We start from the raw sequence: 16712 nt of genomic DNA, 5'->3' as shown, positions 1-16712 counted from the left end.
TCCGCTCTGAAGTTACTCGAACACTAAAAGTTAAAGATAGAAAGTTATACATGGAAAATTGTAGAGCGTGCTATCATTTTGCAATTTACAAAAAGCAAAATTTAACGAAGAACGCGATAAAAGGACACACAATGCGACGATTCGTCCATATAAATCTACACCAACACAAATATCGAACCCGATTCACGATATTGCACATACATATATACATACAGACCACGGATACACAGAACAAAAATCTCGCTCAAAAAAGCAATCGCGATTTCGCAAAATAAACTGCGTATTCGCGGCGTTCCTCGCGCTCGACGCAAAATGGAGACGGAATTTGAATAACAATAACGAATCGGCTATCGGATATCATTCCCCAGTCGTGTCGCTAATACGGCACGATGGTGCCAACAGGCGCAATTAATCGATGCAATTAACCGTCAGCCGACGGAGCGTATACGCACGATTCATGCTTAATTATCCCTGGCGATGATCTTTATTTGCAATGTCGCTCTGCAGACGATAACGATAACGAGGGCTGTAATTGTTTCTCCTCTCCGAGCCGCTGCGCCGATCCGCGTCATTTCGCGCGCGATCCCCATCCCCCTTGATCGCGGGGGGCAGGGATATTAACGACGAGGCGCGGAACAATGCGAAGCCGCGTCCGAAAGGGGAGATTAATTTTAATAAGGCTCGCGTAACATCACCACAGGGATATTAGCCGAGGAAATGCGCGTTTCGAGCTCATTACCGATGCCAGTGAGAGAACGAAGGTTTATAATCGACTTATTTCCTCTAGGTATTCTGTAGTCCTGGGAACCTTCCTTGCCGTCCAATTCGACGACTTCATCTTCACTGAAACGTTTAATTCGAGGAATAACGTCCATGCAACGAGGCGCCGTGGTAATGTCGGGTGGTTGTTCGATATTTGATTATAGCGTCCAATAAATTTTTACTCTTGCACTGCTGCGTGATATAGATTAGGTGATTCTGGGAGAGTTTATTTTCTTCGACAGGAATCAATGACCTCTTGATAGAGTAGTTTCTACAATAGGACAAATAAAGATAGAAATTAAAATATAAGAATCTTAAACCTTGTGCGTAGCTCTTAGCTTGGTATCGTTTTCCAAAGAAAAATCTTTGGAAAAGGATACCAATTACCAGGTCTCACCACGTGGAGGTGACTACGCATCGAGACCCAACATGCGCCCTAGTGGCGCAGCCTGCTGGCGCTATCTGTATCAAAGGCACCCTAATCTAACTTGGAGCGAATTAAGTTAAAATGACTCTACCGACACTTTATTATATTTCGTGTCTTACAAAAGGGGTTTCGGTTCGGTATACTGAAACTCTACTGTCGCAAAGCTAAGATATTTTCAAGTTCCCATAAAAATAGGGAACGAAATATCAAACACGCGAGCTAATAGAAAATCGCGACGCGCCCGAACGAGTTCGCGATTATTCGAAAGACCGACTAGCCTAGGCGATGTACTCCCGTGTACAGAGATAACTTCATACCTCGGCACCCTCCCGATCGGGCCTAGCTCAATTCCAGTCACTGTCGCACTCGCCAAGACTTACACGTGGACCAAGGATAGTCCCTGAACCAATGAAACTTCTAGTGTCAACGCGAGGGCCCTGCTGGGCGGTTGCCGGCCAAGACAGACACTTCGCATCCCAGCCACACGGGGTAGAACTTAATCATCCCTGTGGTCTAACCGTAGATGGTACTAGTCCGTCAGCCAGCATGTGCCCGAGCCCAAGTCGCGTACGACTTAGGCAGCGGACCGCCCCGTCGAGGTCAGAAGACGCACTGATCCGAGGGGGTCACCCTGGAACCCGATGCATGACGAGATTGACAGTGACTGGAAATGAGTGTCGGAGACGAGTCGTGAGGATGACTTACGAAGCATGTACTTATCGAGTACACGAGAGCACGTCGCGTAGGCTAGTCGGTACTTACGAACGATCGCGATTATCGCGAGAACAATTATGTTCTATTTGCTAAACGAGGGGGATAAGAAAATGATAGAGAATTTATAAATTTCGCTCCAAGTTAGGTAGCTTACCTTTGTACAGATAGCGCGCACATGATACTTAGTCTATGGATCTATCTTATGATTACTTAAAAGTAAACGCACGCATCGTTCATTGATGTGTCGCAAACAGAATCTTGAGAAACCTAAAAGCTAAAACAGAATATATTATTGTTAATATGTAGCTGAAAGGAAAGGGATTAGTACGAGGAAACCATCAAGGATAATAACCAAATGGAACGAGCAAGCCAACGACGAGACCTGAGCAACATAACTACGAGACAGAAACATTCCAACGGTGAGATATAAACATACCAACGAGGAAGCGCTCGAGTATTATACGAAATACTCGAACGCTCTAACGAAAACAAATCGAACGGAAGTCGTAAAATTTGTGAAAGGAAAGATTTAGCCAACGATGAGACATAAGTAAACCAACGACGAAGCATTCGAATATTATACGAAATACTCGAATGCTGAAACAAAGACACATAGAATGAAAAAAATAAAATCTGCAAGAAGAAATTATTGTTAAATTATTTAAGAGAGTGGACAATGGCCACTGAATAGCCATTGATCTAGCCAACGATGATATACAATACAAATAAACCAACGACGAAGCATTCGAATATTGTACGAAATACTCGAATGCACAAACAATGAAAACTAGAATGAAAGAAATAATATCTGAAAGAAGAAAGATAATTAAAACCTGAAAGAAAAAATAATTAGTACCTGAAAGAAGGAATTATTATTAAATTATTCAAGAGAGTAGACAATGGCCATTGAATAGCCATTGATCAAGCCAACGATGATATACAAATAAACCAACGACGAAGCATTCGAATATTGTACAAAATATTCGAATGCACAAACAATGAAATCTAGAATAAAAGAAATAGAATCTGAAAGAAGAAAGATAATTAAAAGCTGAAACAAAAAATAATTAGTACCTGAAAGAAAAATATTAACGCGGACCCTCCGAAGTCGAAGCGACAACTGGCTCGAGCCTGCACGCGGGCCCCTTATATAGCGGCAGCCGGCCGAAGGTCGGCGAAAATTTCCGAACTTTACCGATTCCTTTAAACGTTACCTTTCCGCTGTAATAACTAATAATTTATCAACTTTTTTGACTTTTATCGTTAATATACGTTACAAACTATTTGTTATCAACAATTTTAATTTGCTATTAACAATAAATTTATTAATTTATTAACTTTTTGTAAGTTACGAATATATTCTAACACAAATACGTCGTTTGTTTAAGTAGTAGGCAATAATTTATTAATTTTTTCACTTTTATTATAAATATACGTTGCGAGCAATTTGTTATAAACAATCAGCGTAATAATTTATAAACTTTTTGCACATTATAGTTACATTTTGACACAAATTCATTCCAAGTTCAAGTAATAGCCAGTAATTCTTTAATGTTTTCACTTTTATTGTAAATTTACGTTGTGAACAATTTGTTATTAACATTAATAACTTGTTACTAACGATAAGTATTATAATTTACGTATAATAGTATATGTGTAATTATTACTCAAAATGTTCGAATTGATGCTGATAATACTATTAGTTTCTCATTAATTACAATCTTCTATGCAATTAATTTACAAATTATATCCGCACATTATAAAAACAATATCCTTATGAACATTCTCATATCATTTTTGTTCTTATTTTACTTCGAATTTTGTTCATAATTAATTATTCTGTTGGACCATCACGCCGATCATTGTTATCGAATCACGTACGTTGTCAAGTAAGTAATAGTAACAAACTAATTAGCGTCAAATTATGTGCAAAAATTGTATAAGAATGTTGCACAAGGAGTCAGCTATGCGATGCAGTTAGAAAAGTTCATAAATTAATCGCAGAAATTGCATAATTTGTTAATTTCCCAATTATTTCCCAATAATTCCCAATCGCTAATTTCTTCTTTCTCTCTTCTTTCCTTTTTTTTATTTGGAGGTCTAGGATGTTCAACAGCTGGTTATGAGCTTAATTTTGGATCAGTTAAATGATCATGAGCTGATTTGCTCTTACCACTAGACTTTTTATTTAATATCGCAGATTCTTCTCCATCTTCCTCTTCTTTTTTGCCAAATGATGAAAGATTAAATTTTCTGTAACAAAATTTTTCATTACAAAGAATAATACTATCATGGATAAATGCTACAAACATACATGATTTTTAGTTTACTTCTCCTGTTTTAGTTTTTGAACTGTCCTTTACTTCTTCACTTTCCTGTACTATTATTCTTGGTATAATATCAGAAAATGGATTGTTCAATAATTCAGCTTTTATCATTTTTGGAGCATAAAGTGGCCTATCATTCTACAAAAAAAGGGGAAATATTATATTTATATCAATTCTTGATATATTTTCTTATAAACATTAAATTTACCTCATCTACAAGTGCTTCTTTAAGTTTAAGCATGTTATATATAGTTTCTCCAGTAACCTTACCAAAGATTGTATGTTTATTCTGCAATTCTGATGTAGAACCAAGAGTAAAGTAGAATTGGGAATCATTATCATCTCTGCCACAGCAATTGAACCTCGTCGACAAAAAGGTACTCTTGTATGAAATTCGTCCTAAAACACAAATATCTAATAATTATTTTTGAAGAAAAGAAGCATTCATTTTATTTTTAAATATAGTCTCACTTGAAATTTCTCCATTACAGTTCACATATGTTTTTACTACCTCCTCCTGTACCTTTGAGATCACCACCATATGCTATGAATCCTTGGATAATTCTATGAAATATAGTGTCCTTTCATACATAATTGTATAAAATTCTTACATGCCATGGGAGTTTCTTTTGCCCATAATTCTAACTCAATATCACCAACAGTTGGTTTCATTATAACCTGGTAATAACAAATATATTAGTTTTATTAATGTAAAATATTTTTAAAAACAAAGTAATTAAAATTTAGTATTTATTATTATACTTCAAACTAGAAATTACTTAATATATTAATACAAAAATTTAGAAAGTAAATATTGTATATCAGTTAAATTTTTAAAACTGGATATGCAATCCATTGAAATATTATTAACCAATACTTATTACTATACCCTTACAATTAGTGGTTGGCTCTTGCATATAAATATTACTCATGTTTGTAAGCCTCCTGTAATAAAAAAAATCCTTAGTTAATAATATTTCGTATTAAATCTTTAATCATTTACAAATCAGTCAACTAAATGGTTCTTTTTTCTAATAATCATCAGCAGGAAAGACGTACCTTTTACCTCCTTTTAACGTTGTCTTTATTGGCCCAATCAATTCCATGTGCCACAATCCATTATTCCTGCAGCTTTTATAGTTTCCAAGTTCCTATAGATATTTCTACATGTTTTAGTTTTAATGTAATATTTACTCTCTATATTCAATTTATCTTTAATTTTCAAAACTATTACCAATTGTTCATTTTCCATCTCTTCAATGATCTTCATATTTCCATGTCGATGCCACACATCTTTCTCTCCTGATACATATGCTGCCTCTTTTATGTTTCTTGATATAATTTACATATCTTCTTCTCACTGCTATCATTCAAACCTCTCTCCTTTCTTCATATACCTTGGCTCCACCATTCTGAAATTTAACACATTGGCAAAGATCATTCTCTTTGATCACAGTTATTAATATTTATTTAGATAAGGGATACAACATACCTTTCAATCTCACTGTACTCTCTATATCTTGTCGTTAAAAGAGGACATTGCCAAAGTTAATTTCATTCCCGTTTATCTGTCTGAAGCATTTCTCTTTTATGAACCTTTATTTGACCACCAAACATTTATATCTAGTGGGGTATATGGATAGCTGATCTTGAATCCAATAGATATATCATACCTTACATATTTGTATTACTGCTACAACTTTTTCTCACAATAAGATATAACTCCTGGCAACTAATAGCTCTACATTGGTGATACTCCATGAGTCCAAGATTTCTCTACTATTGTACATGCCTATTTTTTTTCAACAGAATATTGTCTTGAGCTTACTCTACGTTGTTACACCGAAAAAACGAAATAGAAAAACATAATTTCACAAATAGAAGCGGAAAAAGTGCATTACGCACACGATTTGAATGCCGCGGACACTTTCGGCACTATTTTTCGAAAACGCACGCTCGAAAACGAAAAAAAATATCTAATCTCTTTAAGAAAGAATTCCCTCTACGCGAATATATAGAACAAACATAATCAAAAAGAATAATTTCGCAAATAGAAAAGGAAAAAGGCAATTGCGCAGCATGATCTGACAGCCACTATCACATTCGGCACTATTTCTCGAAAACGCACACTCGAAACCGAAAAAAATATCCAATCCCGTTAAGGCAAAAATCACTTTACGTGAATCAATGGAAAAATCCGATTGAAATAGCCTAATTCAAAAACTAGAAGCCGAAAAAGTAAATTGCGCAGCACTATCTGACAGCCACTGTCACATTCGGCACTATTTCTCGAAAACGCACGCATGAAACCGAAAAAAAATATCCAATCCCGTTAAGGCAAAAATCACTTTACGTGAATCAATGGAAAAATCCGATTGAAATAGCCTAATTCAAAAACTAGAAGCCAAAAAAATATATAGCGCAGCACGATCTGACAGCCACTATCACATTCGGCACTATTTCTCGAAAACGCACACTCGAAACCGGAAAAAAATATCCAATCCCGCCAAGGAAAGAATCACTTTACGCGAATCAATGGAAAAATCCGATTGAAATAGCCTAATTCAAAAACTAGAAGCCAAAAACGTAAATTGCGCAGCACGATCTGAGAGCCACTGTCACATTCGGCACTCTTTCTCGAAAACGCACATTCGAAATCGGAAAGAAATAACCAATCCCGTTAAAGAATAAATCACTTTGCTCGAATCAATGAAAAAATTCGATTCAAAAAGCCTAATTCAAAAACTAGAAGCCAAAAACGTAAATTACGCAGCACGATCTGACAGCCACTGTCACATTCGGCACTATTTCTCGAAAACGCACGCACGAAACCGGAAAAAAATATCCAATCCCGTTAAGGAATAAATCACTCTGCTCGAATCAATGGAAAAACTCGATTCAAAAAGCCTAATTCAAAAACTAGAAGCCAAAAAAGTAAATTGCGCTGCACGATCTGAGAGCCACTGACACTTTCGGCACTATTTCTCGAAACCGCACGCACGAAACCGAAAAAAAATATCCAATCCCGTTAAGGAAAAAATCACTCTACGCGAATAAGTGGAAAAATCCGATTCAAAAAGCCTAATTCAAAAACTAGAAGCCAAAAAAGTTAATTGCGCAGTACGATCTGACAGCCACTGACACATTCGGCACTATTTCTCGAAAACGCGCACACGAAACGGAAAAAAAATATCCAATCCCGTTAAAGAAAAAATCACTCTACGCGAATAAGTGAAAAAAACCGATTCAAAATGCCTAATTCAAAAGATAGAAGCCAAAAATGCAAATTGCGCAGCACGAACTGAGAGCCACTGACACGTTCAGCACTATTTCTCGCAACCGCACGCACGAAACCGAAAAAAAATATCCTATCCCTTTAAGGAAAAAATCACTCTACGCGAATAAGTGGAAAAATCCGATTCAAAAAGCCTAATTCAAGAACTAGAAGCCAAAAAAGTAAATTGCGCAGTACGATCTGACAGCCACTGACACATTCGGCACTATTTCTCGAAAACGCGCACTCGAAACCGAACAAAGATATCCAATCCCGTTAAGGAAAAAATCACTGAACGCGAATAAGTGGAAAAATCCGATTCAAAAAGCCTAATTCCAAAACTAGAAGCCAAAAAAGTAAATTGCGCAGCACGATCTGACAGCCACTGACACTTTCGGCACTATTTCTCGAAAACGTACTGTTGAAACCGAAAAAAAATATCCAATCCCTTTAAGGAAAAAATCACCCTACGCGAATATGTGGAAAAATCCGATTCAAAACGCCTAATTCAAAAACTAGAAGCCAAAAAAGTAAATTGCGCAGCACGATCTGACAGCCACTGACACTTTCGGCACTATTTCTTGAAAACGCACACTCGAAACCGAAAAAATATATCCAATCCCGTTAAGGAAAGAATCACTCTACGCGAATAAGTGGAAAAATCCGATTCAAAAAACCTAATTCAAAAACTAGATGCCGAAAAAGTAAATTGCGCAGCACGATCTGACAGCCGCTGACACTTTCGGCACTATTTCTTGAAAACGCACGGTTGAAACCGAAAAAAAATATCCATTCCCGTTAAGGAAAAAATCACTCTACGCGAATAAGTGGAAAAATCCGATTCAAAAAGCCTAATTCAAAAACTATAAGCCAAAAAAGTAAATTGCGCAGCACGATCTGACAGCCGCTGACACTTTCGGCATTATTTCTCGAAAACGCACGCTCGAAACGCAAAAAAAATATCCAATCCCGTTAAGGAAGAATTCCTTCTGCGCTGTTAAACCGAAAAAATCTAACCGAGAAGCCTAATTTCAGAAATGTAGGCGAAAAAAGTATACTGTGTAGGACGATCTCACTGTCACTTGCTTTTCCGTTACTTTGTTTCATATATGCACCTTCAATCGTAAAATAATTGCCCTACTGGTTGGAGAACAACCTATTCTATGCAGGAGTAATGAAATATCTTAATCCGCAATCAAAATTTAAAATGTAATAGCGACAGTACATAACTATGTTGCAATTGAATGTCGAGATCGAAGAAAAATTGAAAAAGCTATTAAAAAGCTGCCTATTCAGTAATGTTGATCAAATATTCCAATGGGCGGTTGAAATCTAGAATCTTCTACAGCAGATTGTAACGGACAATACGGTAGTATTATAGAATCCTGCACTCACACCACTTTATTTTCCACATGTGTCGTTATACGATGTGCACTATGCAACATCTATTTTTTCACATGTAGTATATTACCACGGAAAAAATGTTCACAGTTGGTAATCTTGAACTTCATAAAATAATTATAACGTCAATCAGCAATATCACTACTTCACGAAACGTTTTGAGATTTAATGTTTCACTTTGACGCGTGGGAATATTCCACCAGTTGTTACCGGTATGCTTGCTTGCCGTCAACTGGAAGTTGGGTGCAGCCGGAAACGCTAGGCGTTTTTGTAGCGGGAAAATGTTACATCTTTAAAATAGCTATAGGTTAAAGTATCCATGTAGTAGATCAAACAATGTTTCTTATATTTATTAATATCAATGAAGCAAATACAAATACGTTTCTGTTACGAAAATGACAAATTAATAAATGCTTAGTTTTCACAGCAAAAACATAAATTAATAAAAATAATTATAAAATTAATAACGAAATACAATAGTAATACATAATATATATATTAATTACAAAATTTTATAAATGAGCATTATTGATCACCTTTATTGACAATTCTTCTTGAGAACATTAGTTACTAATGTATAAGTGATTAAAATTACTTTTTCAACGAAACCATTTAGTCAGAGCTGTCTAAAGAAAGTATGTATCACTTGGTTATAATAAAGCTGCAAATATTCTTCCCATTACTAATAAGATGGTTTTACGTTCAGTTTCAAGTATACTTATGACAAACGTGAAATGTTATTTTTAAAATTGAGATTGATTAAATAGTACTTTAATGAGAGAGTTTACCTAACCTATGCCATGTTGGGTGGGAGAAATAAAACAATAAAACAATATAAATAACTATCACACATTCTTCTCTCTTCTTTTTATTCTCTTAACACTCCCATAAAGTATTTTACATTCTTTAACAAATTTGGGCCATTTAGTGGTTTAGTTAGACAATCAGTATTTGTTTCTTTATCTGGTACGTAACAAATTTGTAAGTTCTTAGTTTTTACTACATCTCCTATATAACAACATTTTTCTATGTAGGAGCTTAGATTTAATTTTCTACATGTATCGCATTCAATCTGTTACACATCACAATCTTTCTCACCTCCTTTTTCAGAAGAACTTCACATATCAATCTATATATCCGCACAATACATTTATTGGTTTCTGTTCCTTTCCAAATTCAAGACAATACACACCCTCAAATATCTTAATATTCCCTTCAATCTATTCATGTCCATCATTTTAAGATCATGGTTAATCTATAACAAACATCCTATTGCAAATGAGATGTCTGGCAAGACATAAGTATTCAAATACATGAATTTCCCTAATAATTCTCAATATTCATTGAATTATGGTGGATTTTTTCTTCCTCTCAGCAGCCCCATCACACTGCGGTGTCCTTGCTGGACTGAAATGATGTTTTATTTCCTTTTGATTTAAATAAACCTGAAGGTCTTGTTTGACAGACTCACCTCTATTGTCTAAGCATATAAATACTTTTCAGCTTCTTCACAGATTAATTTTCTTCAAATGTTACCAATATTTTTATTTCCTCAGCTGTCTGACACTTTTCCTATAAAAGGAAGACCAATAATCACTCTCCAATAATCATCAATAGATAAGTGGTACCTTTTACCTCTTTTTGACATTGGCTTAACTGGTCCAATCAAATCCATGTGTCACAGCCCCATTATTCCTCCTGTTTTTGTACTTTCCAAGTTCCTATGTGTGTTTTTACAGATTTTTGCCTTAAAGCAACATTCACACTCTATATTCAATTTGCCTTTACCTTTCAGAACTATTACCAATTCTTCATTCTCCATCTCTTCAATGATCCTTATTTTTACATGTCAATGTGACACATCTTTCTCTGTTGATACATATGCTGCCTCTTTTCGGTTTCTTGATTCTACGTATTATACATTTACTTTTCTCACTGCTTTCATTAAAACTTTTTCCTTTTCTTTATGTATCTCAGCTCCATCAATCTGAAACTTAACAGATTAGCAATGATGAGTGACTTTAACCACTGATATTAATATTTATTCAGATCAGGAATACGACATACCTTTCAATCTCACTGTATTCTCTATATCCTGTTCTTATAAAAGGACATCACCTAAATTAATTTTATTCCCTTTTGTCTGCCTAAATCATTTTCCTTTTCTGAATCTTTATTTGATCATCAAATATTTCTATCTTGTATGTCATATGGTTAGCCAATCTAGAATACAATAGCATAACATACCTTACACATTTCAATTACAGCTTAATTTTTTCTCACTATAAAATATAATTCTGGACATCTAATGGCTCTACACTGATATTCCACGAGTTCAATTTTTTCTCCTGTTGCACGTGCCTGTTTATTTCAACTGAACATTGTCTCTTTGCAATCAGGTTCTTTAATTAACTTATAACTAAATTACGACTATGGCTTATAACTAATATTTCAACTTTGGTGCGTAGCTCTTAGCTTAGTATCGTTTCCTAAAAATTATATTTAGGGAAAGGATACCAATTACCAGGTCTCACCACGTGGAGGTGGCTACGCATCGAGACCCGACATGCGCCCTAGTGGCGCAGCCTGCTGGCGCTACCTGTATCAAAGGTACCCTAATCTAACTTGGAGCGAAAGAAGTTAAAATGAATCTACTGACACTTTATTATATTTCGTGTCTTACAAAAGGGATTTCGGTTCGGTATACTGAAACTCTACTGCCGCAACGCTAAGATATTTTCAAGTTCCCATAAAAATAGGGAACGAAATATCAAACACGCGAGCTAACAGAAAATCGCGACGCGCCCGAACGAGTTCGCGATTATTCGAAAGACCGACTAGCCTAGGCGATGTACTCCCGTGTACAGAGATAACTTCATACCTCGGCACCCTCCCGATCGGGCCTAGCTCAATTCCAGTCACTGTCGCACTCGCCAAGACTTACACGTGGACCAAGGATAGTCCCTGAACCAATGAAACTTCTAGTGTCAACGCGAGGGCCCTGCTGGGCGGTTGCCGGCCAAGACAGACACTTCGCATCCCAGCCACACGGGGTAGAACTTAATCATCCCTGTGGTCTAACCGTAGATGGTACTAGTCCGTCAGCCAGCATGTGCCCGAGCCCCAGTCGCGTACGACTTAGGCAGCGGACCGCCCCGTCGAGGTCAGAAGACGCACTGATCCGAGGGGGTCACCCTGGAACCCGATGCATGACGAGATTGACAGTGACTGGAAATGAGTGTCGGAGACGAGTCGTGAGGATGACTTACGAAGCATGTACTTATCGAGTACACGAGAGCACGTCGCGTAGGCTAGTCGGTACTTACGAACGATCGCGATTATCGCGAGAACAATTATGTTCTATTTGCTAAACGAGGGGGATAAGAAAATGATAGAGAATTTATAAATTTCGCTCCAAGTTAGGTAGCTTACCTTTGTACAGATAGCGCGCACATGATACTTAGTCTATGGATCTATCTTATGATTACTTAAAAGTAAACGCACGCATCGTTCATTGATGTGTCGCAAACAGAATCTTGAGAAACCTAAAAGCTAAAACAGAATATATTATTGTTAATATGTAGCTGAAAGGAAAGGGATTAGTACGAGGAAACCATCAAGGATAATAACCAAATGGAACGAGCAAGCCAACGACGAGACCTGAGCAACATAACTACGAGACAGAAACATTCCAACGGTGAGATATAAACATACCAACGAGGAAGCGCTCGAGTATTATACGAAATACTCGAACGCTCTAACGAAAACAAATCGAACGGAAGTCGTAAAATTTGTGAAAGGAAAGATTTAGCCAACGATGAGACATAAGTAAACCAACGACGAAGCATTCGAATATTATACGAAATACTCGAATGCTGAAACAAAGACACATAGAATGAAAAAAATAAAATCTGCAAGAAGAAATTATTGTTAAATTATTTAAGAGAGTGGACAATGGCCACTGAATAGCCATTGATCTAGCCAACGATGATATACAATTAAAATAAACCAACGACGAAGCATTCGAATATTGTACGAAATACTCGAATGCACAAACAATGAAAACTAGAATGAAAGAAATAATATCTGAAAGAAGAAAGATAATTAAAACCTGAAAGAAAAAATAATTAGTACCTGAAAGAAGGAATTATTATTAAATTATTCAAGAGAGTAGACAATGGCCATTGAATAGCCATTGATCAAGCCAACGATGATATACAAATAAACCAACGACGAAGCATTCGAATATTGTACAAAATATTCGAATGCACAAACAATGAAATCTAGAATAAAAGAAATAGAATCTGAAAGAAGAAAGATAATTAAAAGCTGAAACAAAAAATAATTAGTACCTGAAAGAAAAATATTAACGCGGACCCTCCGAAGTCGAAGCGACAACTGGCTCGAGCCTGCACGCGGGCCCCTTATATAGCGGCGGCCGGCCGAAGATCGGCGAAAATTTCCGAACTTTACCGATTTCTTTAAAAGTTACCTTTCCGCTGTAATAACTAATAATTTATCAACTTTTTTGACTTTTATCGTTAATATACGTTACAAACTATTTGTTATCAACAATTTTAATTTGCTATTAACAATAATTGTAATAATTTATAAACATTTTTGCAAATTACTGCTACATTTTACCACAAGTGCGTTATGAAGTCATTTTATAGAAAATAATTTATTAATTTTTTCACTTTTATTATAAATTTACATTGTAAATAATTTGTTATTTATAACAAATTTGACGATTTATACATTTTTTACAAACAATAACTGCATTCGAAGCTCCATATTATACATTTCCATAATATGTATATGCATATCAAAATATTTTTATTTCTGCTGTATTTTTGGCTAAAATGAAGTATAATATTACAAGTAAAAGTAAGAACATTAAATGATTCATTCTCATCTTAAAACTTAGGTGGGAGTTTATTTTTTAACAACTTTATTTCAAGAAATTCGCTTTCATGTATCAAATAAGGAAACTGTTTCAAATTACAAGTGACTTAGACAAATTTCTTATACTTCTATTGACGATATTAATTCATTACGAAGTAGAAATTTAATGCTTCATATATTTTTTATAATTTATAATTATATCAAAGCGTCCCTAGCATATATTCTCGTGATGAATTCGTATTGAAACATTCTTATTCCATTTTGAAGGTAAAAGTATGCGTTTGATGAAGAGAATCAGGTTAATTAATCATGACATAAATAGCGACATATACAATAAATAATTACAGCCGTGCGAAATTAATAATTCACAGGTAAAGAATTTGCAGGCCGAAGAATTTTATTGAACGTATCGCAGTGTTATCAAATAATTCCTAATTTCCCGTAATTAAGTTTCCAATCTGCATACTTTTACATTTTAATATACTGCAAAATCGCCATATTCCTTTTGTCTCTTTAAAACAGTGATAATTATTCTTATCAATATTCAATTTTAAGCGCAATGCTTCTCCTGAATAATAATTCGATTCCAATCGCCGTCGTTCTTCTAACTTCGCACGAAACCTCGTTAAAAAGAATTTCAACGACCGAGTAAAAACCTGCGGACAAGCAATCTTACGAAAAGTTTCGCAAAATCGATAAGAAAGCACGGATATTCGCAAGCAAAATAGAACCGATATAAAATCACACGTACCCGTGAAAAGAAAGCCACGATATTAATGAAAAATCCAATTCAAGAGCCACTGGAACCGTAACTGAGATAAATATCTCCTCTAATTTCCATTCTTCGCAAGGGTTATGAAAAATGGCGTTTCCTGGAAGCCATTGCGTCCACGGAATCAGTAGAACGATAATTTTCAAGCACTGTCAGGAAGTGGAATGATTTTAAAGGAAGTAACCGCTAATAACCACCGACTGACCACTTGTACTCTGCCTAGGGATAATTGGCAGAGTAGTAAAACTAATCTACGGTAGTACTTTCGTAACAACCAATGAGAATCAAAAGCGTAGCAATTAATTAGAATCTGCGCGAAAAAGGCGCGTAGAGGCCCACCCCTTCGTAAACTCGGGCGAGCAATCAGGCTAACAGAAACAGCACCTGTCTAACAGGTGTTTGGTAGTACCTTCGTGATCCGATCGACTATTCCTTGATAAAGTAGACAAGCACTCGTGGCAATAGAATCCGTATCGATTTCGAGGCCGTAACACCACTGGCAATGAGCATTAATCATCGTGGATGCTGCATCATTTCCTTGATACTCAGAGAAGAAAGTGAAGCTCGTTGCTTTAATTTAGAGCCCCTGCTACATGGTGCAGGCTACTTTAATTCCTGGCCGAGCAAGGTCGGCACAACGAATCGATTTAATTGCGAAATCGGTGCTCTTTGTGGGCTAATTATACTTCGCCTGGTGCGTTTCGAGTTGAATCGAGTGGAGAAGTTTAATGGATTGGGTGGATTGGAACGGTGGGAAGGCGAGTTTCGGCTGTTTGTTGCTCGGGGTCGATTGCACTCCTCTGCTCGAATCCAATGTTAACATTCGGGATTAGCACGGAGTGGTAGAACTGACGGGGAATGTGTAGATAAATGCTTCAAGTCGATAAGACGATACATTGTTATAGATATGTATGGGGTTGTTGAATGTCGACTTGTCGCAGGTATCCTCGATGTGATGGTAGTGCTGGAAGGGACGAGAGGAAAAGAAAGGGATGAGCATTTCTCGTTTCGGGTCTGCTCAATTTTTAGGTTAGATCAATTTTCGTTACAGGTACCAATAGGATACTATTAACAGTAGTAGATGAAACAACTGTATACAGCCATTTATACAGTGCATTATCCATTAATGTGCGTGAAATAAATTATTCGATGGTCTATTCACTGATCATCTAAAATTCTATAGCAATTCTAAACAGATTAGAGAATAGATCAATTTTCACTACAGCTACCAATGGGATACTATTAACAGTAGATAAAACAAGTGTATATAGTGCATTATCCATTAATGTACGTGCAATAAATTATTCGATGGTCTATTCACTGATCATCTAAATTCTATAGCAATTCTAGAGAGATCAGTGAATAGATCAATCTTCACGTGGATGTGGACTCACCATTAGACAAGAATACTATTGGAAGGTCGGGAAGTTATACGTATAGAAAGTGGAGGTTTTCCTAGAACTTGTGAGAAAGTCCTCGAACTTCTTTGCAGTCGGAATCCATCTAGTGACGAGGGTGAGAATGATGGTCGCTACACATTTAAGGAATATTCAAAATGGATAAGAAGGAGATCCAATGCCTTCTTAACACCTCGCACTACGATTTATTAGAAAGTCAAAAATTAAAAAATTATTGTAAACTGTGCATCGAAAGATGTTTAATACATTTATTCCATTTGCGATAAAACTGTGCAAATATTTTAAAATTTCTTCGAATATTATAAATACTAAAACAGGTACAATTATTCCTGTTAAAATTTGCAGGAATTAAATGTATTAATTCGATATATCATTCAAATATTTCCCCAATAAATTACTAATTTATTATAATCACGAGTGATGTATGTCATTGGACATACTATCTAACTTTTCGATATTAATTAACCCTAAATACGATTTGCTTTTCGTTATGAACATAACAGATTGCAAATAAATCTATATATATAAATTCAAAAAATCAATGCAATTATTCACCTTTTTAAAAATTTTTTCCTTAAAATCTGTAATTCTGCTTAGAAATACTTTCGTTATTGTAACTCGTTTTAATGCGAAGGATTAATTCACTTGCTTTCAAGTGTCTCTGCGAATTATAATGGCAGTGAAGCTTGGACACATCGAAAGGAATAACTCA

This window comes from Eufriesea mexicana, unplaced genomic scaffold (genome assembly GCF_001483705.2).
Source record: "Eufriesea mexicana isolate 0111107269 unplaced genomic scaffold, ASM148370v2 scaffold863, whole genome shotgun sequence".
Taxonomy (NCBI): domain Eukaryota; kingdom Metazoa; phylum Arthropoda; class Insecta; order Hymenoptera; family Apidae; genus Eufriesea; species Eufriesea mexicana.
Note: the sequence above shows the minus strand (reverse complement) of the source record.